This window comes from Anopheles stephensi, unplaced genomic scaffold (assembly GCF_013141755.1).
Source record: "Anopheles stephensi strain Indian unplaced genomic scaffold, UCI_ANSTEP_V1.0 ucontig380, whole genome shotgun sequence".
Lineage (NCBI taxonomy): Eukaryota > Metazoa > Arthropoda > Insecta > Diptera > Culicidae > Anopheles > Anopheles stephensi.
Window position 1 is genome coordinate 17,501 of NW_023405325.1, and position 2,500 is coordinate 20,000.

Sequence of the window (2,500 nt, forward strand, 5' to 3'; positions counted from 1 at the left end):
TCCAGGAGCAGATGGATGCTGGCCGCTTCCCGCGGCAATGGAGGAAGGCGAAGCTGGTGCTGCTTCCCAAACCGGGAAAACCCCCGGGCGAGCCGTCATCGGTGAGACCGGTGATGTTGCTGGACACGCCCGGCAAGGTGTACGAGCGAGTACTGCTGAACCGCCTGAACGACCACATCGAGATGCCGACGGAGCCGCTCCTCTCCGAATACCAGTTCGGCTTTCGGCGTGGTCGGTCGACACTTCAGGCGGTTGGGCTGGTGATGGAGGCTGCCAGATCTGCGATGAGTTTCGGGCGAACGAATAGACGCGACAAGCGCTGCCTGCTTGTCGTTGCTCTGGACGTCCGTAACGCCTTCAATTCCGCAGACTGGCAGGCCATAGCACTGGCGCTGCAGACCAAAGGAGTGCCCTCAGGACTGCGCAGCATCCTGCAGGAGTACTTCTCCGACCGTGAGCTGACGTATGATACCAGCTCCGGTCCGGTAACACGCCGAGTAACGGCAGGTGTTCCGCAGGGGTCCATTCTGGGCCCCACCCTGTGGAATATCCTGTACGACGGCGTGTTCGGAGTGCAGCTGCCGGAAGGTGCATCCGTCATCGGCTTTGCGGACGACCTGGCAGTACTCGCCAAGGGGTGTACACCGGAGGAGGCGGCAGGTGTAGCGGAGGAAGCTGTGGCAGCGATTTCCGCCTGGATGGAGCAACATCGGTTGCAGCTGGCCCCGGAAAAGACGGAGATCGTCCTCATCTCCAGTCTGCGTCGGGGCCATCCAGCGGTGCCCGTAGTGATCAACGGCGTCGAGGTCCGCTCGAAGCCGGCGATACGCTACCTCGGGGTCATGCTTCACGACCACCTCTCGTGGAAGCCACACGTCGAGAAGGCCACCGCAAAGGCACTCCGTGTGGTGAAGCTGGCCACCGGCGTGATGTCCAACCACGCCGGACCGAGGATGGCTAAACGTCGGCTGCTGGCAGCAGTGGCGGACTCGGTTGTGCGATACGCGGCACCCATCTGGGCGGAGGCGGTGAAGTTCCAGTGGTGCAGGCGGAAACTGGAGCAGCTGCAGCGACCTTTGGCGAAAGGTGTCGCCAGGACCTTCCGTACCGTCGGCTACGACACGGCGGTAGTGCTGGCTGGACTGGTCCCGCTACACCTGCAGGTGGACGAGATCGCGCGGTGCTATACCAGGCATCAACGGGCGTTGCAGAGGCGGGTGCTGATAGACAAGGAGGTGATCAAGCGGCTGGAGCACTCGGCGACCATCAGGCAGTGGCAGACATCGTGGGACCAGGATGCCGCTCATCCGACCGCGAGCAGGTTCCTACGATGGGCTCACCGCGTGCTGCCGGATATTGCCGGCTGGGTAGGTAGGAAGCACGGCGAGGTTGATTTCTTTCTTAGCCAGGTACTCTCCGGACATGGCTTCTTCCGGGAGTACCTACATGCTATGGGTTTCACCTCTGCCCCGACCTGCCCCTTCTGCGCCGACAACACCGTGGAGTCGGCAGAGCACGTGGTGTTCCACTGTCCGAGGTTCGCCGACATAAGAGTGCAGTTCCTGACGGACGCGGACGGCGTCGTCATTTCCCCCGATGAGCTGGAGCGTTTTCTGCTGTCGAGCCCGGAGGCTTGGCAGCGAACGGCCACGGCAGCACGGCGGATCTGCAGCTTCCTACAACAAAGGTGGCTGGAGCAGCAGGTTGCCGAAAACGCGGCCATCGCTGGCGGGATCGTTTCCGCCAATGAGCTGGCGGAACGCGTTCGGCAACAGGTCCGCCGTGAAGCCAGAAACGCTGGCCAACGGCGAAGACGCCGGCAACGGCAGACATCCGCCATCGGGGAGATGGATATGGACCAACAACAGCACCCGTCCAATCAGCAGCAGGAGAGTCAACGCCCAGTTCGGCCCGAACGAGTTCCGCCATCGGCCGAAGTGTTACTTCGTCGTCGGCTAAGGCGGAACCAACGGCAGCGGGAATACCGCGCCCAATTACGCGCGGGTACATTGCCGCCATTGCGTTCGGGCCGAACTCGCCGAAGCAGAGCACCGCCGACGGAGGAGGAGCTAGCCCGACGACGGGCCAACAGGCGCGCGCGAGAACGCCAACGCCGCCACGAGCGACAGGATCGCCATCGCGGCTTAATGTCGGCCGACGTAGAAGCCGCCATCGCGACCACCAACACGTCTACGCGTTGAGTGGGAGCGGTTACGGCCGAAACGATCGGCCAGTCAGCGAGCGTGCGAAAACACGACCGGGCGAGACCGGCATTTTGCCGTCTCCGCTTTGTGCGGTCGTTCGTTCTAGCACAGTCGGGCGAGAGAGAGCGCGCGTGCGCTCGGTTCGGGTACGTTCGGCATTTTGCGTCGTCCGCTTTGTACGGATGTTCGTACCCGACCAGCAGTGGGAGAGAGAGCGTGCGCGTGCACGGTGAGAGTTAGGTCCGTCTTGTTCGTTTACGTTTTGTGCGGATGTTTGTTCTGTCCCACCGTAAGCG